Consider the following 10856-nt stretch of genomic DNA (forward strand, 5'->3'; position numbering starts at 1 on the left):
ATCTGCTATCCGTCACCCCACTGGGATCCCCCCTCTTGTGCAAGTGTTATCAGTTCTCCATTTCCTGGCACCTGGTTCTTTCCAAGTGACAATGGGCTTGGCAGCAGGAATGTCACAGCCAGAATTCTCAAACATGCTCACCAGAGTGCTGTCTGCCCTGATTACACACATGTGCAGCTACATTGCATTCCCCCAGGTTGAGGATTTGGCCACTGTGAAGGTCGGATTCTATGCAATGGGTCATATGCCCAACATAATTGGTGTGAATGACTGAACACATATTGCATTTGTAACCCCCCCCCCCCCCCCCCCCCCCCCCAGAAAAAACAGGTGTTCAGGAATCGTAATAGTTTGAACTCCATGAATGTGCAGATGGTGTGCTTGGCGGACCAGTACATCTCCCACATCAATGCTAAGTATCCTGGGTCGGTGCATGATGCCTTTGTCCTGAGGAATAGCAGCATCCCAAATGTGATGGCCCAACTATAGAGGCACAGGGTGTGGCTGATAGGTGAGCCCTGGTTCCCAAGCCAGTATATGATGGTGTATGCCTATGGTGTTGGCCATATAGGGTAGTGTGTGGCTAAACGTTGTCCCTCAATATTTGCAGGTGACTCTGGTTACCCAAACCTGTCATGGGTGCTGACCCCTGTGAGGCATGCCAGGACAAGGGCAGAAGAACGTTATAATGAGGCACATGAGCGAACCAGAAGGATCATAGAAAGGACCTTTGGGCTCCTGAAGGCCAGGTTCAGGTGCCTCCATCTGACAGGTGGATCCCTTTGCTACTCGCACAAGGTCTGCCATATAGTGTTGGCATGCTGCATGTTGCGCAACCTGGCCCTCAGATGGCATGTACCTTTTTTGCAGGAGGAGGAGACTGGGGATGCCACTGTGGCAGCAGTGGACCTTGAGGACAGTGAGGATGAGGAGGCAGAGGATGAGGATGTGGACAACAGAACATTGGTGATACTTCAGTACTTCCAATGACGCACAGGTGAGACAGTACAACTTAACATTTCTATGAGTATTGGTCTATTCTGTGTGGCATTGCCATGCTGGCATTGCCCACTTATTTGCCCTACTTACTGTTACCTTTGGATATTAATTTTACAGATGTTGGTGATATGACACATTCTCCTGGTGTGATCACAACAGCAAGCTACATGTCATTATTTCTTTGCTCATTCTATACACAGTTCATTTGCAGCTCTTTCAATCAATACACATTTGCAATACATGAATTACTAGTAGTCGATTTTTATCCAAGGGTGTTTATTGTGCTGCTAAAATCCAGAGGGGAAAGTGCATTGGGATGGGGTGATGATGGAGGAAAGTCCAGGGTATTGTTCTATTCTGTTTGTAGCACAGGTGCATTGTCCATGGGGACATAGGAAGGGGAGCAATGGCAGTTCAAGGTGGACAAGGTGACTGAGTGGGACACAAGGGGGACAATCAGGAGAGTCTCATTTACTGGCGGTGGTCTTGGCAAGTGTCTCTGGCTTCTGTCTGGTTTGCAGGGAACGTTTGCGGGTGGTTCATCTTCTTTAGGTGGAGGGGTGCTGGTGGCCTCTTGGTCCTGTGGCGGGGCCTCCTGGCCACTAGCGGAAGTGGAGGGCTTTTCAGATGACTGGCTATTGGTAGGGGCTCGTTGGTGTGACACTGCCTCCCTCATAGTGTTGGCCATGTCTGCCAGCACCCCTGCTATGGAGATCAAGGTTGTGTTGATCGCCTGCAAGTCCTCCCTGATCCCCTGATACTGTCCCTCTTGCAGCCGCCTGTTCTCCTACACGTTGTCTAGTATCTGTCCCATCGTGTCCTGGGAATGTTGCTAGGCTTCCAGGATCTCAGAGAGTGCCTCCTGGAGAGTCGGTTCCCTGGTCCTGTCCTCCCCCTGGCGCACAGCAGTCCTCCCAGTGTCCCTATTGGCCTATGCCTCTGTCCCCTGAACGGTGTGCCCACTGCCACCGACCCCAGGTCCCTGATTGTCTTGTATGCGAGGTGTGGCCTGGGGTCCCTGTACAGATGGACACACTGCTGATTGACGTGCCCTGGGGACAGAGGCTTGGGTACGCTGGGTGGGTGCTGTGGTGATGGTTCCTGATGGGGGAGGCTCTGTGGTGGTCTGTGATTGTGTTTGGGTGACCGACTGTCCAGTGATCCCTGATGGGTCAGGTAGATCGTCCAGATCCTGAAGTCCAGAGTTACTGTCATCACTGTGGGCCTCTTCTGTTGGGGGACTGGATATTGGTGGCACCTCCTCTCCAGTGACATTGGGGTACCTGTGGGGATGTAAATGATGTATTATGCTTCATGTGTGACATTTGTACTTTTGTAGCTTCGACTCTATACTTGTTGTTCCCCTGCCAGCTTTCGCTTGTGTATTTTGGTGTATAGTGGTTATGTTAGTTTCCCTATGCTGTGCGTGCTTTGGTGATGAGTGTGCATGCAGGGAGGGGTGTTCATGCATTGGTACAACATGCAGGGCTTGGCATTGGGATTAGTGTGATGTGATGGTGGAGTGTGTGGGATGTACTGTAGAAATAGATGTAATATAAGGGCCCTAGGCTTCTTAATTTAACAGTCTATCAGAGTCATTTTAAGAAAAAAGAACCAAACTTGAGCATCCACCAATCAGACGACACCACCCTCTAGAACCCTCCTGAGAGAAGCTCCAGTACCTCAGATTTTCTACTGCATGTCGTACTAGGGAGTCGCCTCAGAGCTCTGCCCTTTCTTCACACCTTCGGATTAGCTTTAATCTGTTTTTTCTCTGCTAAAACTTGTTTTGACTGATTGTGGGTAAGGCCTACAGCATGTCTGACAAGGAGAAGAAGGGTTTATTCAGATCTTTCAAGACCTGTGGTAAAAAGAGACTACACTCTGAAGACCCTCATCAGGATTGTATATACTACCTCTATCCAGACCACTCAGCCAAGGACTGTCAGGTTTGTCGTAACTTTTCTTCTAAAACGCTAAAGGATAGAGAAGGTAAATTGTTGATATGGCTGCAAAAACTTAAGTACAGAGATAATCCAGTCTCGGATTCAGATAGCGATGACTCAACTTTGTCCAAAAAGTAATCTAGAAGGGCTAGATCAGATACAAGATCTCCTTCAGAGCAATCAAGGAAAGCCCAGAAAAAGACCGCCTCAAGGTCTTACAAGGGCCGCAGCCCTTCTACTTCACCTCATCGATCCTCCAAGAAAGGGGAGAGAGGTCATGCCAGCAGCTCTGAAAGGCACAAGAAGTCATCCTCTGTACCGCCATCTGTGCCTTTCAAAAGGCCCTCATCTGCTACTGGGGCAAAGATTGTACCGTCGACGACGGATTAATCGTCGATGAGGGCGTCGGTGAGTACTTTTTCATCGTCGTCGACGACTTCCACCGTTTCTGCGTCAACGGCAGTTTTGACGACAACATCGTCGACGACGAGTGTCCCACCGTCGACGAGAACAGCGTCAACGACGTCATCGTTGAAGAGGATCTACACCTCATCATCGTCGACGGCAGTGACAATGGTGTCCGCATTGCCATCGTCGACGGCTTTGTCGACGGTAGACTCTTCAGTAAGGCTGTCGACGATTAAGATCTCTATGCATTCGTCGTTGACGACTCCACCGTCAATGAAAGCTATATCTGCGCCGTTGACAACACCGTCGACGAGGGGAAAACAGCTGAAAAAACAGGAAAACCTTACCCCAAAGCATACCTCACCTAGTAAAGTAACCCCTCTCATGCCAGTACACCTGCTGGAGGGGGATGGGGAATCAGACGGCGAGGGTCCATTTGGAACAGCACATAGCCCCTCACAATTAAATGTCAAATATCAAGAAGATAATGATGAATATGGCGAAACCTATGACCCACAGTACTATGGAGGAGATCAATCATATCAGGAGGGGGCATACATACCAACCTCTTTGCTTTCTGATCTCAGAGCAATGCTGGCTGACTACAGTAAGCATTTTCCTCCTCAAGGACAGCAACCTCCTCCGTCGCCTGTTTCAGGGGTTACCACTCCACGTCAGAGGCCAACCTCTTTGCTACTAGAGAATGTGGCCACGCCGGATATGACCATACCACAGGACACTGATGTTTCGGAAGGTGATCAACAAGAAGGGGAGCTCCTTGACACTCAGTCGGAGTGGGAGAAATATATTATTCCTGCTCCTCCTTCTCCTTCTCAGCCAAACGTGAATTCCCCTCCAGATGACATCGGGGGTTCCATAATCTCCTGGAGAGAGCGGCTAAACGATTTGCTCAACGAATGCCGTCCAAGGAAACAGATTGCTTCTTATATGATTTTAAAGAGCCATTCCAGAAATCTGTGCGCTCTATACCATTAGTCGACTTCTTATGGAAAGAGGGGTTGAAAGTTATGCACAACCCTGCTATGGTCACGGCGGTGCTTCCCCGGCTAGACAAGAAATACAAAGCACCGGAGGATGCCCCAGCATGTCTAACTGGTCACCCCCATCCAGACTCAGTGGTTGCCCAGGTGGCACAGAGAAGGTCCAAAAAACCCTCTGCTCCAATTGCCGCACCTCCGGACAAAGAGGGTAGATGGTTGGACAATATTGGAAGGAGGTTCTCGTCAATGGCTAGCCTCGTTATAAGAGCGGCTAACTCCCTGGCAGTGTTAGCCAGATATGACAGACAACTATGGGCAGACATCGCCCTGCATATTGACCAGTTGCCGGAGGATGTCAAAGCAGAGGCGAAGAAGACGCTACATGAGGGAGACCGTACATCAGCAGAACTGATAGACTGTTCTATGGACATAGCCACAACTGCGTTTCGTCAGCTTGCATGTGCGGCGGTCCTTCGGAGGCAAGGCTGGCTAAGAGCTACATCCTTCCGACCTGAGGTCCAGAATAAAGTTTTAGACCTTCCTTTCGATGGCCAAGCGTTGTTTGGAAAACATATTGATGAGACTCTGCAATCTGTTAAATCCGACACGGATACGGCGAAATCATTGGGAACTCTCCAGTATCGGAAACCTTCCTTTGGAGTCAGAGGACGTGGACTGCCTTCATATAGGGGAGGCTACCAGCAATACAGATACTCAACGTATCCTTCCTCCTCTCAGCAGGTCTGTCAATACTACCCTCAAAGGCAAACGCCACAGGTGGCTTACGGCAGATCTGGCTCTAGGGGACGCCCAACTCGCCCTTCTATGGACTCGGCTCGCAGAGCCTGATACACCCAAGGCTCCGGCTGCATCCGATCCTCCTCCTCTGGTTTTAGGCGAAAGATATCCCTGTTCTTCAAACAATGACAAGTCATCACATCAGACAAGTGGGTCCTACAATTAGTAAAACAGGGCCACACTTTGGAGTTTGTCCAAATGCCTCCTCCCAATCGTCCTCGCAGAACTCCATCAACGTAGCTAGGACAGCTCAAGAGGGAGATCAACAAGATGCTCCTCAAAGGAGCAATAGAGAAAGTACCTCTATCACAGCAAGGAAGGGGTTTTTATTCCAGGTTCTATCTCATTCGCAAAAAGTGGAAGGACTGGAGGACGATCCTCGCCCTCATAGAATTAAACGTCTACTTGAAAAAACAGTCCTTCCTCATGATAAGCCTACAGGATGTCCTTCTGCAACTAAACCAGGGAGATTTTATGTCTAAACTAGACCTAAAGGATGCTATTTCCACATCTCCATTCACCCAACCCACAAACAATACCTGACATTCATGGTAGCCGGAAGCCATTTTCAATTTCGTGTCCTCCCTTTTGGCCTAAAGTCAGCTCCCAGGTAATTTACCAGGTGCCTAGCGCCAATTGCAGCCTTCCTCAGGAGGAGAAAACATCAGATATTCCCATATCTAGACGATTGGCTGATAAAAGCGAACACTTACGCAGGAGCGCGCAGGTCAACAAGGAAGTGCGTTTCCTTACTCAACAGATTAGGCCTGACCCTCAACTGGGAGAAATCCAAACCTCTACCATCACGCAAAATCACCTTTTTAGGAGAAAATCTGGACCCTCAATCCACCATGGCATGTCCCACTGTGGAAAGACAACAAAAGATATTAACTCTAGCAAAGTCGATACAGAGAAGAAACTACATTTCAGTTCCCCTTTTCAAATCTCTATTGGGTATGATGTCATCATGCATACCTCTAGTTCCTCTCTGCAGGCTCAAGATGCGGCCTCTGCAAGAGCAGCTCAATCTACTGTGGCTCCAGATTTCAGGAAGCTTCGAAGATCGGATAAGCATAACTCCAGCAATAGGCGAAGCTCTGGTATGGTGGTCTCAGAAGCATCATCTGTCTGTCGGCCTTTCGTTTCTCCATCATCCAGCACTGTGGACTATCACCACAGATGCCTCTCTGGAAGGTTGGGGGGCGTTTTGCAAGACCTTCGAGTAAGTGGCAGGTGGCCACTAGAGTTGAGGACAATGCACATCAATCTGCTGGAGCTCAGAGCAGTTTATTTGGCTTTACAGGCTTTTCTTCCAAAGATTGCTGAATCGGAGGTGGTAATAAGAACAGACAACACCACTACGATGCATTACCTCAACAAACAGGGAGGCACAAGATCGCTTACCCTCTCAAGGGAAGCTAACAAAATATGAAACTGGGCCTCGCAGCAAGGCATCAGGCTCACAGCGGTGCACCTTCCAGTGATAGAGAACAAGGTAGTGGACTCGCTCAGCAGGCAAAGATCGAACTGCCACAAATGGGAACTGGACCAGTCCACAGCAGACCACATTTTTTCCCAGTGGGGAACGCCCAAAATCGACCTGTTCGCCATCAAGTTGAACGCCAAATGCCAGTACGGCGCAAGCTGGCATCACCAAGAGGGAGCATGGGGGAATGCGTTGTCCATAGCTTGGTCAGGAATCTTTGCTTACGCCTTTCCTCCAAATACCATTGATCCTAAGAGTCCTGACAAAGATGAAGAGAGAACCGTGCACTCCTTACTGGCCTTGCCAACATTGGTTTGCAGAGCTTCTTCTCTCAGTGAAGCCTCACATCCCGCTGAAACCATCTCTGCACTTACTGACAATGAACAAAGGGCAGATATTGCATCCGGATCCTCAGTCGATGCGATTTTCAGCTTGGCTCCTGAGCACAGGGAATTTGTACATTTAAATATTCCACAGGAGTGCAGAGACATTCTGTCCAAGGATATAGCAGATAGCACTAATAAGGCTTACTCTTGTAAGTGGAAAAGGTTTTGTTTGTGGTGTCACCAACAGCAAATTCATCCGCTTTCCTCATCACTGGAGCAAATATTGCCTTATTTACTACATTTAGCGCAATCAGCTCTTGCGCATTCCTCTATAAAGGTGCACCTGACAGCAATAGCATCGTACAGGCGCTCAGACTCTTCACCTTTGTTGTATTCCTCTAGATTAATGAAACGGTTTCTGAAAGGACTTTTCAGAGTTTTCCCTCCATTCAGACCTCCTACTCCCTCGTGGAACCTGAATATCGTTCTAGTGCAACTAATGAAGCAACCGTTTCCTCTCCTGGAAAGTTGCCTTACTGGTGGCCCTCACATCAGCCGGACGAGTCTGTGAGATACAGGCTCTTTCCATACAAGAGCCGTTTTTGCAGATCAAACAAAACAGACTACTCTTACGAACTAACCTGCATTTTATTCCAAAGGTCCCTTCGGATTTTCATCTCAACCTTTTTTCCACATCCATCAACTCCTGCGGAGAGAACTTTGCACTCTTTGGACATTAAAAGATGTGTTCAATTCTATTTGGACAGAACTAAATCTTTTTGCAGGTCCAATCAGCTGTTTATGTCTTACAGTGCACCCAGGCGAGGTCAACCGCTCTCCAAACAGAGTATAGGCAGATGGATCTCCTCAGCTATTCAATTCTGCCATCAAGCAGCGGGCAAGCCACTGCATTCATTGGTACGTGCACACTCTGCGCGGGCAGTTTCTTCCTCAGCAGCGCTGTTTGCGGAGGTACTGCTGCAAGACATTTGTAGAGCAACGACGTGGAAAAGCTGCCATACGTTTACAAGACATTACTGCTTGGAAGCACTATCTCAAGGAGAGGTAGCGGTAGGGTCAAGCAGTCCTCAGGAACCTCTTCCAGTGAAGGTGAGCCATCTCTTTCATCCCTCCATCCTAATATAAGGTATGCACATTGTTTATGACTAATAGTTTCGATTTCAGATCCAATCCTTATGATAATTTTAAAAAAAGGGGGGGGAAGATAGGGGTAACAGACAGAATGTGATTTGTAATGTTGCTGTATATTAACATGTTTTCTGTGGCATACATGGCTACAATGTTTCAATGTGCATAGATACTGCTCGCTACTCTGATTCAAGCATGTGAATCTATGAAAGTTCCAATACTGGAGTAAGAAAATTAGTTACTTACCTGTAACTGTAGTCCTCCAGTATTGGAATCTTTCATAGATTCACATGCGTGCCACCCGCCTCCCCAGATAAGCTCAGTTTTACCTCTCTCTCTTTTGTCATGTTATATGCACTTGTGCTCAGAAAATCTGAGGTACTGGAGCTTCTCTCGGGAGGGTTCTAGAGGGTGGTGTCGTCTGATTGGTGGATGCTCAAGTTTGGTCCTTTTTTCTTAAAATGACTCTGATAGACTGTTAAATTAAGAGGCCTAGGGCCCCTAGATTATATCTATTTCTGCACTACTTATTTAAATATATGGGGGGCTCCCATCTCGACGACGAGGAATGATTCAAGCATGTGAATCTATGAAAGTTTCCAATACTGGAGAACTACAGTTACAGGTAAGTAACTAATTTTCTTACCAGTATCCAGTCCTCCACCAACTCCGGCCAGGCCCTCAGGATGCAGTATTGCCAGCACCTGCTCCTCCCATGCAGTGAGTTGTGGGGGTGGAGGTGCTCTGGATAGCAAGCTGGTGTCTTGCCCGTAGGTCGTTCCACCTCTTCCTGATGCCATCCCTTGTTCTTGGGTACTGCCCCACGGCGTTGACCCTGTCCACGATTCTCCGCCATAGCTCCATCTTCCTTGCTATTGATATCTGCTGCACCTGTGCTTCAAATAGCTGTGGCTCTACCCTGATGATTTCCTCCACCATGACCCTTAACTCCTCCTCAGTGAAAGGTGGGTGCCTTTGTGGTGCTAGGGGTGTTATGTGATGTGTGTTGGTGAAGGTTTGTTGGGTAATGTGTTGGGTGTGTGATGTGGAGTGCATGAGGGGTGTATGGGTGTATGGGTGTCAGTGGTGTGTGTGTCTAGTTGTGGCAGTGGTCTTGGTGTTTGTGTGGTGGCAATGATTTGTATTTGTAAGGGATTGTGGGTAATGTGGGGGTGTGTTTTATAGTGTATGGGTGTCAGGCGTGTGTTGTTTGAATTGTCCAATGTAGTGTTGTTTTGTATGTGGGTGTCCATTGTGAGCGCGGCGGTATGTACCGCCAATGGTTTACCGAGGTTGAATGTCCGCTGAGGTGATTTGTGGGTCATAATGTAATGGGTGTTGTTCTGTTGGCGTAACGGTGTGGGTTTTGCCACTGCCACTTTATCACTGACCTTTGGTCTGGCGGATTTGTGTATGTGGCTGTATTCTGCCGGATTAGTGTGTGTGTGTCATAATATGGTGGACGGATATTCGCCAGCGTGGTGGTAAGTTGGCGGCCGTCAGCACGGCGGTAAGCGGCATTTCCCACCAATGTCATAATGAGGGCCTTAATGTTGAGGAAGTATATAACATCAAAGTGCCACTGACTTGGAGGTACAGGGAATCTTCTGGTTGTTTAGTGAAGTTTGTGGAATGGCATCTCAGTGGTTTCCCATGAGTTCAGATTTTTAGTAGTTAAGAGCTTACCATCTTGCAGGCCAACAATTCCACTCTTGGAAATACTGGATTGTTCATCATCAGTACCTCCTCCAGCCTTTTCACCGCCACTTTGTCTGCCTTAAACCATAGCACCAGTGGAGTCCTCTCCTCCTAGATCGCTACCTGCAGCCGTTCCACTTCCAGAGATGCCTACAGGGGCTCAGCCATCTTCATTCCAACAACAGGATCTAGACATCACCATCTCGGGTGAAATCACTGTATAGCTCAAGGTTGCACCATCATTGTAGTCATTCTGGGCATTTCAGTCATCATTCTCATCCTACTTATGCCAGGGGATCATGCTCCAGGTGATCATCAAGACTCAGTCATACGTTCAGGTAATTTCCTCCTTCTCCATTGTCTTTTTCTAGATCAAGGACCAGACGGCATTCTCTGACTGAGACTGACTTTCCTGTCAGAATCCTATAACTAGATTATGTCAGGATGTTTCAAGATGTCCTGAATAGGGTGTTAACAGACTACACATCCCTTTGCTGGAGAGTTCCCTGAAGGAGAACTAGGATTGCAGGTAGGCAACTACTCCTTTGTTGTCTTACTGCCCGCTTTCCCAACATTTTCACAGACTCGTAGCAGAGGCTGGTCAGTGCAGCCAGGTAGTTTTGAGGGGCTGCATTGGTCGTTTTATTCCCATAAAACATGGTAATGTATCATACCCGGATAAATAAGAACAGGACAGAGGGTATTTGGTTCGCAATGATTGCTCAGTACTTGATCTCCATTCATGGTGTTAGGTCTGCACCCTTTCATTATGTTTCTGGGATGGATCAAGGATGGCATATTCTAGGCCTGATTATGGGGATTTGAGTGAAGGATTTAATGGAGGGGCATGGCGTTTGAGTCAAGTTACACTGCCATCAAGGGAAACTCATGTGCCTGTTCCATTCAGGGTGCCCACCCCTGCTCATCTAACAGCTATAATTTTCCTGCTGTGCACCATCCCACTCCGGGACACCTGGTTCTTTGCAGAAGTTCTCAATGATCCAATCATTGGTTTCGACATCTCACACTTTGGCTAACACACATG

Source organism: Pleurodeles waltl, chromosome 3_1 (assembly GCF_031143425.1).
Source record: "Pleurodeles waltl isolate 20211129_DDA chromosome 3_1, aPleWal1.hap1.20221129, whole genome shotgun sequence".
In the NCBI taxonomy this organism is placed as follows: domain Eukaryota; kingdom Metazoa; phylum Chordata; class Amphibia; order Caudata; family Salamandridae; genus Pleurodeles; species Pleurodeles waltl.